Source organism: Oncorhynchus gorbuscha, linkage group LG03 (assembly GCF_021184085.1).
Source record: "Oncorhynchus gorbuscha isolate QuinsamMale2020 ecotype Even-year linkage group LG03, OgorEven_v1.0, whole genome shotgun sequence".
NCBI classification, from domain to species: Eukaryota; Metazoa; Chordata; class Actinopteri; order Salmoniformes; family Salmonidae; genus Oncorhynchus; species Oncorhynchus gorbuscha.
Window position 1 is genome coordinate 61,335,820 of NC_060175.1, and position 17,914 is coordinate 61,353,733.

Consider the following 17,914-nt stretch of genomic DNA (forward strand, 5'->3'; position numbering starts at 1 on the left):
GATAACGTAATATACAAATAGATGACATTGTAAACAAAAAAGAGACATTTTTAAGGCTCGTGAGCACCACATTCAAAACTAGAAATTATACAAATGTTCGAGAGTGCATCTTTAAGTACTTTACTGTGATTGTTTAAATTAAAATGGTCAAAAATGAACAAGAATAACTTCTTGGCAAAGAGCAATTTCTCAAGGAAGACTTTTGCAATGACTGTATGTGTAATGGATCTCGTCCTCCTCTTCTGAGGAGGAGTAGCGAGAAGGATCGGAGGACCAATGCGCCGCGTGGTAAGTGTCCATAATGTTGAATCAAAATGAACACTGAAATACAAAACAACAAACGTGAATAAACGACACAAACGAAACAGCCCCGTGTGGCACAAACACTGACACGGAAAATAAACACCCACAACTCAAAAGTGAAACTAGGCTACCTAAGTATTATTCTCAATCAGGGACAACGATTGACAGCTGACTCTGATTGAGAACCATACTTGGCCGAACACAGAAATCCCAAATTATAGAAAAACGAACATAGACAACCCACCCAACTCACGCCCTGACCATACTAAAACAAAGATATAATAACAGATTGGCACAATGGTTTGGAACTCTTTCTTATTGGTCTATTAACTAATTTACCGTGATGTCACCAAACAGGCCAAAACTTTATCCCACCAAAACAAGCTGAAATTTAAACTCTTACATTAAAAGGGCATTATCATAATTTCCAAAGTACTATTCCAACCTCAATAGTGTGGTTATAGACGGATTATAGTAAATGTTAGGAACAGACATTGGACTCTACAATATGTCGAAAGCGTTCCCATGTTAACTCCAAGGCTTTCCTCAATTGTTTCATGTTGGCTGGATGTACTTTGGGTAGTGGACCATTCTTGATACTCACAGGAAACTGTTGAGTGTGAAAACCTCAGAAGCGTTGCAGTTCTTGACACAAACCGCTGCACCTGGCACCTACTTCCATACCTTGTTCAAAGACACATCTTGCCCATTCACCCTCTGAATGAAACACATACACCATCCAAGTCTCAATTGTCTCAAAGTCATCAACACTGATTGAAGTGTATTTAACAAGTGACATCAATAAGGGACCATAGCTTTCACCTGGAATCACTATGTCTAGTCTATGTCAGGTGTTCTTAATGTTTTGTATATTCAGCGTATATATAAAACATAAAACACGTTTTTGACTGCACTGGTCATTTAAACCCACTGTGGATGGTTGTAATCATGTTTACAAGGTAGACATGCGTTTGGATAAATAGAGAGTGGAGCATTAGGACCCTGTAATAATAGGTGTAGTGGGGAGGATTTCCCTTATCCAGTGCGCTCCCGTGGGAGACGGGCAGGACGCATGCGTTCCCTTTACTATCACCAGAGCACGATCGCAGGAACAATATAGGATGAACAATCATGTTACCTGCTTAAAGGCGCAGCGGGCTGGGTGAACAGCTTTTTCGGCTAACAGGACAAGTAAAAGTAAATATTTATGAGAGTGTATTCTTGAATTAATAAATGGGATCAAGGGTCAAAATAGCCTACTGTGGCAGGAGATTAAACAAATGCGGGGTCTTGACATTAGTGAAAGTAAAGCAGGCAATCGGAGTTTGGATTAGATCGACTCCCGGGATCAGGTAGCGTGCATGTTAGGCTATTAAATAATATGAGAAGCCAACAACAACAACATCTGAGTATTTGATCCTAATGCAGGATCAGCTGCGCCAGAGGAACATTATGGCTTGGTTTAAAATAAGAGTGAAAATGATCCAATCTGAAATCAAATTCAAACAACCGAAAGTTTTCTGGGTTTCGAAAGCGACTGTGAGTTATGTGTCTCCTGTTTTTCTAGTCCTCCTGTGGTACTAACGGGTTTGGTCCTTATTATCATGTCAAAAGTAATCCAGAAGAAAAACCACTGGATCACCAAAGTTACCGAGTGCGCGATGATTCGGACGCTGCGCGGTGGCTCGGAGAACAGAGAGTTTCCCTACATCGGGTAAGTCAGAGAGGATGTATTGGTTTATAAAAACTGACAAATGTCCGAGGGGGAGTAACTGCTGGAAATTGAAGGTCTCTCGGTGTCTGGATTACCCCTCTATGACATCTGGACTCGAATTAAGAGTTGCAAGGGTCCCCTCAGGTTGAAAACTGTCCGACAAGGTAGGTCTTCCAATCTGTTCGAAAGTATGTGCACACAACTTTTGTAGATCAATTATTACATGAAAGACTGGGAAATGTTGGGATGGTGACCTTGCCCTGAACAATCCTCCCTTTCTCTCTTTATCTTAAACACACACACACACACACACACACACACACACACACACACACACACACACACACACACACACACACACACACACACACACACACACACACACACACACACACACACACACACACACACACACACACACACACACACACACACACACACACAGTCAAAGGAGCCAGAGCCCAGAAGAGAATGACTTTGTTACTAACAAGTGACATGAGTGATTGTTATAACCATGGAACAACCGAAACAGTACAGTCAGCCATGTAAAAAGTAGGCCAGTGGAATGTGACACTTTGGTAATCTTGTTTTCAGCAGCACAGGATCACTGCTTGACATAAAACCGCTGTGACAGTCATCCAGATTTTGTTTGTCAATTGCTGGCCTGGCAAATAGAGCTAAAATCACCTAGGGTCAGAGATTAGACCACTCAAACCGGCTGGATAAACTAGTGTAGTACAGTCACTACACAGAACCACCCAGCACTACGTGGCGCCAATACCAAAAGACTAGATTCTCAGTCAGTGGAAGTACACTTATACAGTTTATGTTTTACCACACACAAGAATACCAGCATCATTCTGTCTGTCATCACTTTGGTCATGCTGGTTTACAAACAGACACTGTTATTGTGTGTGCCTAGGGCTTGGCACTATAATGTATTTTACAATTACTTACTGTTTATTTAACTAGGCAAGTCAGTTAAGAACAAATTCTTATTTTCAATGACGGCCTAGGAACAGTGGGTTAACTGCCTGTTCAGGGGCAGAACGACAGATTTGTACCTTGTCAGCTCTGGGATTTGAACTTGCAACCTTTTGATTACTGGTTCAACGCTCTAACCACTAGGCTACCCTGCCACCTTCTAATATATATATATGCCGTTATTGATGCACGGCCCAGTTTGGGTTTTTAGTTTACCTTCTATAATGGTATTTCAATGTTTGGTTTGTTAAATGTGATACGTAACTAAAGCGCGTGGAATGTCCGTTTTTTTATAGTTTACTCATTTAGCTACTTGCAATTTGTCTCTCTCCCTACCACTTCCCACAGCCATGTCTGAAGACATTGTGACGCTGTTACCTTCTAGTTGGTTGTGGTTTTGCTGGAGCGTTGTGGACAGGGATGGACGTAAGCATCTGCCTCTGGTGCCAAAGGTTGCATTTTTGAATCCAGTGATAGAAAGTTGTTTTTGAGATTTTTGTTTTAAGCCGATCCCAAATCCTAACTTTAAGTATTTTGGAGATAATGCCTAAACTTAACCCTAATCAAAAGAGAACCATCGCACTCTCACAGAAGCTTCGCTGTTGAGTAAAACCTGTGAATTCAGACAAACAAAATGGGTTCGCACTCAAAAACATGTCACTTAAAGCTTAAAGTTCATTATTCATTGTTTTAAATGTTTTACTGCATCAGGGATAGCGTACACAGACGTTTCGGCTTTACATCCTTCAGTGGGTAGGTACAATTTTCTTTAAATTTTCTTTAACAGCATTTATAAAGAACTACAGATGAGCTGCAGGTGCTTCTAATCAGGGTTCCCACTCATCTGCCAATCAGCGATGTGGCTTTTTTTGCCTACCTTAATACAAGTTAGTCACAAAGCAATGCAGAATAGGGTATGGGAGCGGGCACAAATCAAATTCTCCAAGTGTCCGCTCACCTAAATACATCACATCAATTCATGAGAAAGCCCACCACAAAGGACACCAGGCAACGGCGTTCATAAATATTTGGGGCCAAGTGATGATGATATGCAAAATCTGATATGGACAGTGTTCTTGTATAGCAGTCTAAATATGGCTTATAGGAAGGAGGTGAAATCAAATTCTTTGTTTAAACGGCGTGGTGATACAGAATTTAATACATATATATATAGACTGTAGAAAGAAGCCTCAAATGCACAGCAAAGTTGATAATGTAAGATTTCAAAACTTTTAAAAACATTACTAGAGAGAGACTCCATAAATAGAGAAAAGAGCTGCTGTTTTTATGAATAAGTTCATGTTTAAGTTGTTATTCAGCACTTTCATAAGCCATAAAATGCATGTTCTTGTCACGTTCTGACCTTAGTTCTTTTGTTATGTCTTTGTTTTAGTATGGTCAGGGCATGAGTTGGGTGGGTAGTCTATGTTCGTTTTTCTATGTTGTGTTTTTGTGTTTGGCCTGGTATGGTTCTCAATCAGAGGCAGGTGTCGTTCGTTGTCTCTGATTGTCTCTGATTGAGTAGCCTTTTCCCACCTGTGTGGTGTGGGTGATTGTTTTCTGTTTTGTGTCTTCACCAGACAGGACTGTTTCGTTTTGTGTCATTCTCTTTGTTATTTTTGTTTTAGTGTTCTGAGTTTAATAAATATCATCATGAACACGTACCACTCTGCTTATTGGTCCCCCGATCCTTCATACTCCTCAGACGAGGACGACGAACATTACAGTTCTCCCTACTTCCACTCACGCTACAACCAGAACTTCAGCTGCAATGAATGAGTAGCGAAGTGTTTCTATAAACTTGCATTGTTATTTTCATCTTGTCTTTTTTAATATCAAGGAATATTTCACTTTCTCTGGTCATAGGGGTAACAACATTATTTGGTGCATGAGGCAGAAGAAATGCAGTGCGACTGCAGTTTCACCATCAGCTGGAAGACTGTGTCCCCTTTTCTCAGAGGAGGAAGGGAGAGGAGGGACAATAAGTCGGGTGGAATAACATTTCAAAATGGTTTGAGAAGCACAACATCGTCAGGGAGTTTCAAGCATAGCATAGTGGTAATTTATTGAGCCTATAGCTTACTGCACAAACCTCATTGCTACAGAGGATTATGTTTTTTAAGTCATGTTTAAAAAATCTGAGTGGTAGATCTCGGCTTGCATTTTGACTTAGAAAGTGATTTTGACTCATAAAAGGTTGGTGACCACTGGTCTAAATTCGAGTAATAGGCTAAGCATATGTTAACTGGAGATTTAGCTTGCTACATGAGAAAACATGCCATGTAAAATCATATGTGGTCCGCTGGGAAACACTAACGAAAATGTTGGTTCCTACCTGTCACTGGCGTTTGAGTGGTCTACGGCACTGCATCTCAGTGCTAGAGGTGTCACTACAGACACCCTGGTTTGAATCGAGACTCTATCACAACCGGCTGTGTTTGGGAGTCCCACAAGGCGGTACACAATTGGCCCAGCTTTGTCTGAGTTTGGCCTGTGTAGGTTTAATATTACAATATGTGTTTTAATATCACCAATTATATGTAGGCTTATATGTAGGCTATTGAGCTTGTGTGATGCTTTAAGCACACTGTGGAAGCCAGAGATCGAAATAGCCTCACCAGAAGAAAGAAATCTGTTCCCAAACCTCCAGCTCCCACTGCTGCTGGCCTTCGCAGATACTGCCGTTACTCTCCCGAAGTTGCCGGTGTCATGACTTTCCCTCCTGGATGGAGATCAAAGCTGCCGGCTAACCGAAGGTTTCAAGATCCCCTCTCCTGGGGGAGTTGGCAAGTTATATGACGGTCGTAAATATCTTGCAAGAACTTTCTCTCCCTGGCCATGCAGTATTGAGGGGAATAACCCTTTTGTTACAAGAAAAATTTTCAACATCCAAAAGTGCATAATGAAACAATATTTCTAACACAAAGAATGTGAGAAATGGTCTGGAGGGAGAACAATCATGTCAGATAATTTATTGTTTGGTGATATCAATAAAGAGGTTATAAAGGAAACATGGTAACTTTAAGAGCTTTCACAATGTATATGTCAGAGTTACATTTACATTTTTTGTAAAACCTATATGATTAAATATTAAACTATTTGTGAGATGATGAAATTAGATTTTAGCCTTCTAAATGAGATTTAGACTTTCATATAGACTTTTTCCAAGTCAGTAACCACACCCACGTGAGCACAAATATTGTGGAAACGTGATGGAACCGCCCTCCAAGGTGAGAGCATAAAAGGACTGCTAATGAAATTTGCATTAGACCAAACCATGCCGGGCTGCTGCCGGTGTGTAGAGTGGTTCATAATCAACCATTGAGACCAGTACATTGCCGGGTTGCTACTGGTGTGACAAATGGTCTAAAACTACAAGACCCTCTGAAACTCGACGAGTGAAGAAGACTCGACTAAGATATGCACCGCATGCATCTCAGCATGTAAATTAGTCTAGAACTTTGACCAAAGACACAAGGAAGATCTTATCGAATGATCATTGAAACTTCTGATGTTTACATCAAATCAAATCAAATTTATTTATATAGCCCTTCGTACATCAGCTGAGATCTCAATGTGCTGTACAGAAACCCAGCCTAAAACCCCAAACAGCAAGCAATGCAGGTGTAGAAGCACGGTGGCTGGGAAAAACTCCCTTGAAAGGCCAAAACCTAGGAAGAAACCTAGAGAGGAACCAGGCTATGTGGGGTGGCCAGTCCTCTTCTGGCTGTGCCGGGTGGAGATTATAACAGAACATGGCCAAGATGTTCAAATGTTCATAAATGACCAGCATGGTCGAATAATAATAAGGCAGAACAGTTGAAACTGGAGCAGCAGCACGGTCAGGTGGACTGGGGACAGCAAGGAGTCATCATGTCAGGTAGTCCTGGGGCATGGTCCTAGGACTCAGGTCCTCCGAGAAAGAGAAAGAAAGAGAGGAGAGAATTAGAGAACGCACACTTAGATTCACACAGGACACCGAATAGGACAGGAGAAGTACTCCAGATATAACAAACTGACCCTAGCTATCGGAGTCGGTGCAGCCAACTGGTTTCTCCGCGCATCGTGCAGACAGAAACAAACATCTTTCTGGTAAGAAGAGGGGCGGGGGCGTATGCTTCATGGTTAACGTGACGTGGTGTGATCATAACAACATACAGGTACTCAAGTCCTTCTGTTCACCTGATTTAGAATTCCTCACAATCAAATGTCGACCGCATTATCTACCAAGGCAATTCTCTTCGATTATAATCACAGCCTTATATTACATTTACATTTACATTTAAGTCATTTAGCAGACGCTCTTACCCAGAGCGACTTACAAATTGGTGCATTCACCTAATGACATATTCCCCCCCAAGCAGACACATTGATAGTTCTGAAAGAACTTTATTTGACTCTTTGAAAACTGGAATAAATTTATCCGGAGGCTGCATTCATTGTAGCTGGGGATTTTAACAAGGTTAATTTGAAAACAAGACTCCCTAAATTTGATCAGCATATCGATTGCGCAACCAGGGCTGGAAAAACCTTGGATCACAACTCCAGCCACTTTAATAATGGGAATTGATGGGAAATGATGTAAAATATATCACTAGCCACTTTAAACAATGCCACCTAATATAATGTTTACATACCCTACATTATTAATCTCATATGTATATGTATATACTGTACTCTATATCATCTACTGCATCTTTATGTAATACATGTATCACTAGCCACTTTAACTACGCCACTTTGTCTACATACTCATCTCATATGTATATACTGCACTCAATACCATCTACTGTTTCTTGCCTATGCCGCTCTGTACCATCACCCATTCATATATCTTTATGTACATATTCTTTATCCCCTTACACTTTTGTCTATAAGGTAGTAGTTTTGGAATTGTTAGCTAGATTACTTGTTGGTTATACCTGCATTGTCGGAACTGGAAGCACAAGCATTTCGCTACACTCGCATTAACATCTGCTAACCATGTGTATGTGACAAATACAATTTGATTTGATTTGATTTGACATAAACTACTGCAGCATAAATACTGGCGGCTGAGACAGGAGGGGTCAGGAGACACTGTGGCCCCATCCGAGGACACCCCCGAACAGGGCCAAACAGGAAGGATATAACCCCACCCACTTTGCCAAAGCACAGCCCCCACACCACTAGAGGGATATCTTCAACCACCAACTTACCATCCTGAGACAAGGCTGAGTATAGCCCACAAAGATCTCCGCCATGGCACAACACAAGGGGGACGCCAACCCAGACAGGATGACCACATCAGTGAATCAACTCACTCAGGTGACGCACCCCTTCCAGGGACGGCATGAGAGAGCCCCAGTAAGCCAGTGACTCAGTCCCTGTAATAGGGTTAGAGGCAGAGAATCCCAGTGGAAAGAGGGGAACCGGCCAGGCAGAGACAGCAAGGGTGGTTCATTGCTCCAGATCCTTTCAGTTCACCTTCCCACTCCTGGGCCAGACTACACTCAATCATATGACCCACTGAAGAGATGAGTCTTCAGTAAAGACTTAAAGGTTGAGACCGAGTTTGCGTCTCTGACATGGGTAGGCAGACCGTTCCATAAAAATGGAGATCTATAGGAGAAAGCCCTGCCTCCAGCTGTTTGCTTAGAAATTCTAGGGACAATTAGGAGGCCTGCGTCTTGTGACCGTAGCGTACGCGTAGGTATGTACGGCAGGACCAAATCAGAAAGATAGGTAGGAGCAAGCCCATGTAATGCTTTGTAGGTTAGCAGTAAAACCTTGAAATCAGCCCTTGCTTTGACAGGAAGCCAGTGTAGAGAGGCTAGCACTGGAGTAATATGATCAATTTTTTTGGTTCTCGTCAGGATTCTGGCAGCCGTATTTAACACTAACTGAAGTTTATTTAGTGCTTTATCCGGGTAGCCGGAAAGTAGAGCATTGTAGTAGTCTAACCTAGAAGTGACAAAAGCATGGATTAATTTTTCTGCATCATTTTTGGACAGAAAGTTTCAGATTTTTGCAATGTTACGTAGATGGAAAAAAGCTGTCCTTGAAATGGTCTTGATATGTTCGTCAAAAGAGAGATCAGGGTCCAGAGTAACGCCGAGGTCCTTCACAGTTTTATTTGAGACGACTGTACAACCATTAAGATTAATTGTCAGATTCAACAGAAGATCTCTTTGTTTCTTGGGACCTAGAACAAGCATCTCTGTTTTGTCCAAGTTTAAAAGTAGAAAGTTTGCAGCCATCCACTTCCTTATTTCTGAAACATGCTTCTAGCAAGGGCAATTTTGGGGCTTCACCATGTTTCATTGAAATGTACAGCTGTGTGTCATCTGCATAACAGTGAAAGTTAACATTATGTTTTCGAATAACATCCCCAAGAGGTAAAATATATAGTGAAAACAATAGTGGTCCCAAAACGGAACCTTGAGGAACACCAAATTTTACAGTTGATTTGTCAGAGGACAAACCATTCACAGAGACAAACTGATATCCGACAGATAAGATCTAAACCAGGCCAGAACTTGTCCGTGTAGACCAATTTGGGTTTCCAATCTCTCCAAAAGAATGTGGTGATCGATGGTATCAAAAGCAGCACTAAGGTCTAGTAGCACGAGGACAGATGCAGAGCCTCAGTCCGATGCCATTAAAATGTAATTTACCACCTTCACAAGTGCCGTCTCAGTGCTATGATGGGGTCTAAAACCAGACTGAAGCATTTTGTATACATTGTTTGTCTTCAGGAAGGCAGTGAGTTGCTGCGCAACAGCCTTTTCTAAAAATTTTGAGAGGAATGGAAGATTCGATATAGGCCGATAGTTTTTAAATATTTTCTGGGTCAAGGTTTGGCTTTTTCAAGAGAGGCTTTATTACTGCCACTTTTAGTGAGTTTGGTACACATCTGGTGGATAGAGAGCCTTTTATTATGTTCAACATAGGAGGGCCATGCACAGGAAGCAGCTCTTTCAGTAGTTTAGTTGGAATAGGGTCCAGTATGCAGCTTGAAGGTTTAGAGGCCATGATTATTTTCATCATTGTGTCAAGAGATATAGTACTAAAACACTTGAGCGTCTCTCTTGATCCTAGGTCTTGGCAGAGTTGTGCAGACTCAGGACAACTGAGCTTTGAAGGAATACGCAGATTTAAAGAGGAGTCCATAAATTGCTTTCTAATAATCATAATCTTTTCCTCAAAGAAGTTCATGAATTTATCACTGCTAAAGTGAAAGTCATCCTCTCTTGGGGAATGCTGCTTTTTAGTTAGCTTTGCGACAGTATCAAAAAGGAACTACGGATTGTTCTTATTTTCCTCAATTAAGTTAGAAAAATAGGATGATTGAGCAGCAGTAAGGGCTCTTCGGTACTGCACGGTACTGTCTTTCCAAGCTAGTCGGAAGACTTCCAGTTTGGTGTGGCGCCATTTCCGTTCCAATTTTCTGGAAGCTTGCTTCAGAGCTCGGGTATTTTCTGTGTACCAGGGAGCTAGTTTCTTATGAGAAATGTTTTTAGTTTTTAGGGGTGCAACTGCATCTAGGGTATTGCGCAAGGTTAAATTGAGTTCCTCAGTTAGGTGGTTAACTGATTTTTGTCCTCTGGCGCCCTTGGGTAGACAGAGGGAATCTGGAAGTACATAAAGGAATCTTTGTGTTGTCTGTGAATTTATAGCACGACTTTTGATGTTCCTTGGTTGGGGTCTGACCAGATTATTTGTTGCAATTGTAAACGTAATAAAATGGTGGTCCGATAGTCCAGGATTATGATGAAAAACATTAAGATCCACAACATTTATTCCATGGGACAAAACTAGGTTCAACGTATGACTGTGACAGTGAGTGGGTCCAGAGACATGTTGGGCAAAACCCACTGATTCAATGATGGCTCCGAATGCCATTTGGAGTGGGTCTGTGGACTTTTCCATGTGAATATTAAAGTCACCAAAGATTGGAATATTATCTGCTATGACTACAAGGTCCGATAGGAATTCAGGGAACTCAGTGAGGAACGCTGTATATGGCCCAGGAGGCCTGTAAACAGTAGCTATAAAAAGTGATTGAGTAGGCTGCATAGATTTCATGACTAGAAGCTCAAAAGACGAAAATGTCATTTTTTTTGTAAATTGAAATTTGCTATCGTAAATGTTAGCAACACCTCCGCCTTTGCGGGATATGGTCACTAGTTTAGCCAGGAGGTGAGGCCTCATTTAACACAGTAAATTCATCAGGCTTAAGCCATGTTTCAGTCAGGCCAATCACATCAAGATTATGATCAGTGATTAGTTCATTGACTATAATTGCCTTTGAAGTAAAGGAAGTATCTAACATTAAGTAGCCCTATTTTGAGATGTGAGGTATCATGATCCCTTTCAATAATGACAGGAATGGAGGTGGTCTTTATCCTAGTGAGATTGTTAAGGCGAACACCACCATGTTTAGTTTTGCCCAACCTAGGTCGAGGAACAGACACGGCCTCAATGGTGATAGCTGAGCTGACTACACTGACTGTGCTAGTGGCAGACTCCACTATGCTGGCAGGCTGGCTAACAGCCTGCTGCCTGGCCTGCACCCTATTTCATTGTGGAGCTAGAGGAGTTAGAGCCCTGTCTATGTTGGTAGATAAGATGAGAGCACCCCTCCAGCTAGGATGGAGTCCGTCACTCCTCAGCAGGCCAGGCTTGGTCCTGTTTGTGGGTGAGTCCCAGAAAGAGGGCCAATTATCTACAAATTCTATCTTTTGGGAGGGGCAGAAAACAGTTTTCAACCAGCGATTGAGTTGTGAGACTGCTGTAGAGCTCATCACTCCCCCTAACTGGGAGGGGGCCAGAGACAATTACTCGATGCCGACACATCTTTCTAGCTGATTTACACGCAGAAGCTTGGTGATCTCTGACAGTTTCATCCTAACATCGTTGGTGCCGACGTGGATAACAATCTCTATACTCTCTACACCCGCCAGTTTTAGCTTTAGCCAGCACCATCTTCAGATTAGCCTTAACGTCAGTAGCCCTGCCCCCTGGTAAACAGTGTATGATCGCTGGATGATTCGTTTGAAGTCTAATACTGTGGGTAATGGAGTCGCCAATGATTAAAGTTTTCAATTTGTCAGAGCTAATGGTGGGAAGCTTCGGCGTCTCAGACCCCGTGATGGGAGGAGTAGAGACCAGAGAAGACTCGGCCTCTGACTCCGACTTGCTGCTTAATGGGGAAAACCGGTTGAAAGTTTCTGTCGGCTGAATGAGCGACACCGGTTGAGCGTTCCTACAGCATTTCCTTCCAGAAACCGTGAGAAAGTTGTCTGGCTGCGGGGACTGTGCCAGGGGATTTATACTGTTTTTATCTGTACTTACTGGTGGCACAGACGCTGTTTCATCCTTTCCTACACTGAAATTACCCTTGCCTAACGATTGCGTCTGAAGCTGGGCTTGTAGCACAGCTATCCTCGCCGTAAGACGAGTACAGCGACTGCAATTAGAAGGCATCATGTTAATGTTACTACTTAGCTTCGGCTGTTGGAGGTCCTGACGAATCGTGTCCAGATAAAGCATCCGGAGTGAAAAAGTTGAGGAAAAAAAACAAAAATATAAACGGTAATTAAAAAGTAAAAAACGTAAAGCTGTCAGGTAGCAAAATAGGTTGGCAACAAAACGCACAGCAACTCGAAAACAAGTCTGCAAGTTGTGACCGGAAATGACGTGTGTGCCTCCGTGTGTGCCTCTACATCTAAAGAACACTTCCAGAACAAGGCAAGCCTACTCATACAACTGAGGACACTGTGACCTCTGGTGGACAACCAGAGACTTACACAACCAGAGACTACTCTCTACAGACAGAATGGGTGATTTCCACAGAAAGATGACGAAGATGTACAAGCGTAAATATATATATCCCTAAATGTTACCATTATATCAATTGCGCGACCCGGGCTGGCAAAACCCTGGATATCATTGTTATCATTGCGATGCATATAAGGCCCTCCCCCACACTCCTTTTGGAAAAGCTGACCACGACTCCATTTTGTTACTCCCAGCCTATAGACAGAAACTAAAACAGGAAGCACCCGTGTTCAGGTCTGTTCAACGCTGGTCAGACCAATTGGATTCAACGGTTCAAGATTGCTTCGATGACGTGGACTGGGATATGTCCCGCATAGCATCGAACAACAACATTGATGAATACGCTGATTCGGTGAGCGAGTTTATTAACAAGTGCATCAGTGATGTTGTACCCATAGCATCTATTAAAACATTCCCCAACCAGAAACCATGGTTGATGGCAGCATTAGCGCAAAACTGAAAGCGCAAACCACTGCTTTTAATCAGGGCAAGGTGACCGGAAACATGACCAAATACAAACAGTGTAGCTATTCCCTCCGCAAGGCAATCAAACAAGCTAAGCGTCAGTATAGAGACAAAAATGGCTCAGACACGAGAGGTATGTGGCAGGGTCTACAGTCAATCACGGATTACAAAAAGAAAACCAGCCCCGTCGCCGACCACGATGTCTTGCACCCAGACAAACTAAACAACTTCTTTGCTCGCTTTGAGGACTATACAGCGCCACTGACAAAGCAAAGCCCGCTACCAAAACCTGCGGGCTCTCCTTCACTGCAGCCAACGTGAGTAAAACATTTAAACGTGTTAACCCTTGCAAGGCTGCAGGCCCAGAACAATGGTGACCCTCTTGAAGCATGTAGGAACAGCAGACTGAGATAAGGCTTGATTGAATATGTCCATAAACACACCAGCCAGCTGGTCTGCCGCGTCCTCAGAGCATGCGCAGACCAGCTGGCTGGTGTGTTTATGGACATATTCAATCAAGCCTTATCTCAGTCTGCTGTTCCTACATGCTTCAAGAGGGTCACCATTGTTCCTGTTCCAAAGAAAGCTAAGGTAATTGAGCTAAATGACTACCACCCCGTAGCTCTCACTTCCGTCATTATGAAGTGCTTTGAGAGACTAGTCAAGGACCATATCACCTCCACCCTACCTGACACCCTAGACCCACTCCAATTTGCTTACCACCCCAATAGGTCCACAGATGATGCAATCGATCACACTGCACACTGCCCTAACCCATCTGGACAAGAGGAATACCTATGTAAGAATGCTGTTCAAAGAAGAGCTGGAGGCAGCCAAAGCGGAGTGGCGATACTACGAGGAGTTGGTTCGAGGAAATGTGCACGAGAGGCAGCCCCTGAATTCTTTTGGGGGTGGGGCACACGGGTAGATTGGCGAAGTCAGGTAGGAGACCTCAGCCAACTCCCCGTGCTTACGGGGTGGAGCGTCGTATTGGTCAGGCACCGTGTTATGCGGTGGAGCGCAAGGTGTCTCCAGTGCACGTTCACAGCCCGGTACGTTACACAGCCCAGCTCCTCGAATCGGCCGGGCTAGAGTGGGCATCGAGCCAGGAGGGATGAAGCCGGCTCAGCACATCTGGTCTTCAGTGCGTTTCCTCGGCCCGGGCTATATTGCACCAGCCATATAGCGGTGTCCCAGGTTCGCCAGCACAGCATAGTGTGGACTGTTCGAACTCTCCGCAATTGCCGGGCTACAGGGGGTATCAAGCCAGGACGGGTTGTGCAGGCTTGTTGCTCGAGACCTCCAGTGCGCCTCCACAGCCCAGTGCAGCCGGTGCCTTGGCCAAGGAAGAGGCCGCCTGTATGTTTCCCCAGCCTGGTGAGTCCTGTGCCTGCTCTTAGAACCAAGCCTCCCTCCTGTCCGGAGCTGCCAGAGCCGCCCTCCTCTCCGGAGCTGCCAGAGCCGTCCGCCAGTCTGGAGAAGCCAGAGCCGCCCGTCAGTCCACAGCTGCCAGAGCCTTACGTCACTCTGGCGGTGCCAGAGCTGCCCGTCACTCCGGCGGCACCAGAGCCGTCAGGGTACTGTCATGTCCTGACCTTAGTTCCTTTTTTATGTCTCTATTTTGGTTTGGTCAGGGCATGAGTTGGGGTGGGCATTCTATGTTTTGTTCTATGTTTTGTACTTCTATGTGTTTGGCCTGGTATGGTTCCCAATCAGAGGCAGCTGTCAATCGTTGTCTCTGATTGAGAACCATACTTACTGTTCCCACCCGTGTTTGTGGGTAGTTGTTTTCTGTCGTTGTATTGTGTACCAGACAGAACTGTTTCGGTCTCGTTCATTCTCTTTTGTTGTTTTTTGTCATTCAGTGTTCAGTTCATTTCATTAAATTTACGATGAACACTTACGACGCTGCGTTTTGGTTTGATCTTGACTACTCTTCCTCGAAGAGGAGAATCGTTACACCTTTTCCATTTGGAGTGTCTCAACCATTTCTACTCATCTGCATGCCAGTTATGATTTTCATATGCACATTTTCATGGAACTATTTCATGATTTTTATGATAAAGTCTTCATATCGTATAATAAGAAATGTATTAAAATGAAAATTATACGAATCTAAATGTGACTTCTATTGCCAACTATGTAAAAATAGCCAACATAAAGCCAACAAATAAAACATTGCAGCCTGCAGGTAGAAAATATGAATATAAAAACAAATCACATTGGCTATGCATTGCCTGTCTGCAAGGAGCTTGAAACATTATTTCAGCTATCAACTGTTGGTCCAGGTCAAAGCTTGCGCTAACAAACTTGCAACATTGAGTTTCCTGACCATGTGAGCTCCGGACAGACATGGACACAGCTGTAGACTATTTGCTTAAGGGATAAGAAATAATCAGGTAGGCCTATTTTATGAAGATTCCACCTCATCAGAGCATGACATTTTTTCCCCTTTCACTCATAGTAGTTATTGAATGGCAGAGAGCTGGAAAGATTTTTCAAATAGGCTACATTGAGGAACTACTGTCATTGTCAATGAATGTAACAATAGACTTTGTTTACTTGTTGTTTGAGGTGAAGAAAAAATTACTTTGAGAAGCTCCGCAGCTCATTAGTTGTGGTGAGATAAGACAATCAGAAATACTATCAGATCACCAAATGGGCATATTTATAAGCCTAAGAAGGCACAAAACACGACAGGACAGGGTGATTCACGCAAAAAAACACGCAGGACAGGCCAGCATGGAATAGTCTAGTCCTACTTGTATGCGTAATTACTCAACATTGATAGTAGCGTTCCAAACAAAACACAAGGAATAAATTGACAACTCATAAATGGAATTAAATTAACCGAAACTTGTTTCTCACAGGTGTAGCCTAGGTTGTGCGCTCTGCAAACAATGTGTCCACTCCGAAAATGAGAACTGTATAAGACTGTAATAATAATAATATATTGAATACATGAACAGAAATTATCAAGGCACAGACGAGACCCAAATGCAGACACAGGAGGCAGATAGTTGGAGTCTTACAATGTTTATTGTCAGGATTTGGCCAGGGTTGTTCCGGTTTTTGGTCACTAGATGCCCCCATTGTGCCTTTTGACCTTTTGTTTTCCCTTGATCCCCATTATTATTTGCACCTGTGCCTTGTTTCCCCTGATTGTATTTAAACCCTTTGTTTTCCTCAGTCCTTTGCTCTGTGTTTGTATGTTAGCACCCAGCCCTAGTACTCTGTGAACTCTTGTTGATCCCGGTGGACTCTCTTGTGGAATTCTGTTTTTTGTTCTTGTTTGTTTGTTTTTGAGTATTTTGTGAGGCTTTTTGTGTTATTCAGGGTACCATCCGGAGTCCAACGGCCAAACTGAGAGGATGAATCAAGAACTGGAAACCACTCTCCGATGTATGACTCGTAACAACCCGTCCACATGGTCGTCCTTCATTGTTTGGGCCGAATACGCGCACAACACCTTGCGCTCCTCCTCCACTGGTATGTCCCCGCACGAGTGTCAGTTTGGCTATGCCCCTCCATTGTTCCCGGACCAGGAGGCAGAAGTCAGAGTGCCTTCAGCCTTCGTCAGACGCTGTCGGCTTATGTGGAGGAAGACCCGTCTTAATCTTATGCGTTCCTCACAGAGGTACCAACAACAAGACAACAGACGTCGCCATCCCGGGCCTACCCTGCGCCCCGGCCAGAGAGTCTGGCTCTCCACAAGAGACTTACCACTACGGTGGAGTCTCGCAAGCTGTCCCAAAAATACATCGGTCCCTTTAAGGTTGCCAGGAGAGTTAACCCAGTTTCTTATCGCCTACACTTACCCAGATCCCTTAAGATTAATCCCACATTTCACATTTCTTTATTAAAACCTGTTGTTTTTTTCTCCCCTTGTCCCGGCAGACAGACCTCCGCCTCGTGTCATTGGAGGCCAGCCGGCTTATACCGTCCATCGGATACTGGATTACCGCCGGGTGCAGCGGTCCTGGCAGTATCTGGTGGACTGGGAAGGCTACGGTCCCGAGGAGCGCTCCTGGGTTCCTGCCAAAGACATACTGGACCCTGACCTCATTCGTCAGTTCAGGGCCCTCCACCCTGAGAGAGCTGGTAGGAACATCAGGAGCCGTTCCTAACGGGGGGATTCTGTCAGGATTTGGCCAGGGTTGTTCCGGTTTTTGGTCACTAGATGCCCCCATTGTGCCTTTTGACCTTTTGTTTTCCCTTGATCCCCATTATTATTTGCACCTGTGCCTCGTTTCCCTGAGTGTATTTAAACCCTTTGTTTTCCTCAGTCCTTTGCTCTGTGTTTGTATGTTAGCACCCAGCCCTAGTACTCTGTGAACTCTTGTTGATCCCGGTGGACTTACTTGTGGAATTCTGTTTTTTGTTCTTGTTTGTTTGTTTTTTGCGTATTTTGTGAGGCTTTTTGTGCTATACCTTCCACCTTGTGGATTTACCTTTTTGTCTTGGAGGATTACCTTTGTTCTTGTGGAATTCCTTTTGAGGTTGTGAAGTTACATGTTTTCCTGAAGAACTTCACTTTTTACTTCATTAAATACACCTTCTCAAGTACTGCTGTGTCTGCCTCATCTTCTGGGTTCTGCCAACTATTTGTGGCTCAGTTGGTTAAGT

At 43.5% G+C, this 17,914-nt stretch overlaps 1 long non-coding RNA gene across 1 annotated transcript; it reads left to right on the forward strand.

Moving 5' to 3' along the window:
* Positions 1-1,384: 1,384 nt before the first annotated feature.
* LOC124021229 lies at positions 1,385-16,685 on the forward strand. The gene is made up of 3 exons (XR_006836228.1): positions 1,385-1,500; positions 1,918-2,017; positions 16,625-16,685. It is a non-coding gene; the product is annotated as an uncharacterized LOC124021229 (long non-coding RNA).
* The last annotated feature ends 1,229 nt before the right edge of the window (positions 16,686-17,914 follow it).